Raw genomic sequence first — 600 nt, 5'->3', positions numbered from 1 at the left:
CCGGGATTTGAACCCATGAACTCTGACTCCAAAGCCCGTGCCCTTTCCACTGGTGGGACAGGAGAAAGGGACATAATAATAATAATAATAATGGCATTTATAAAGTGGTTACTGTGTGCAAAGCACTGTTCTAAGTGCTGGGGAGGTTACAGGTGATCAGGTTGTCCCACGGGGGGCTCACAGTCAGTCCCCATTTTACAGATGAGGTAACAGACACGGAGAAGTTAAGTGACTTGCCCAAAGTCACACAGATGACAATTGGCAGAGCAGGGATTTGAACTCATGACCTCTGACTCCAAAGCCCATGCTCCTTCCACTGGGCCACACTGCTTCTCTAAGGTTTAAGTACATACACTTAGTTGTTTGTTAATTTGTTTGTTAATATGTTGTTTGTTAATAAAACTTTATTATATATTTGCATGTGTGTTTAGAAGAAGCAACTAAAGGTGAAATTTACCTTCAAATAGACCATTACGAGAACCCAGGACCCTGGGCACATTGCGCACCTAAAAAGTCTGTCTATTTTGGGGGTGTCAAATGACCGGTGCTCTCTTTACTTTCTTACCTTCTTGTCTCATTTCTTATGAAGCTTTTGCTCAA

This window comes from Tachyglossus aculeatus, chromosome 7, assembly GCF_015852505.1.
Source record: "Tachyglossus aculeatus isolate mTacAcu1 chromosome 7, mTacAcu1.pri, whole genome shotgun sequence".
Classification (NCBI taxonomy): Eukaryota; Metazoa; Chordata; class Mammalia; order Monotremata; family Tachyglossidae; genus Tachyglossus; species Tachyglossus aculeatus.
This window is presented reverse-complemented; position numbering follows the sequence as displayed.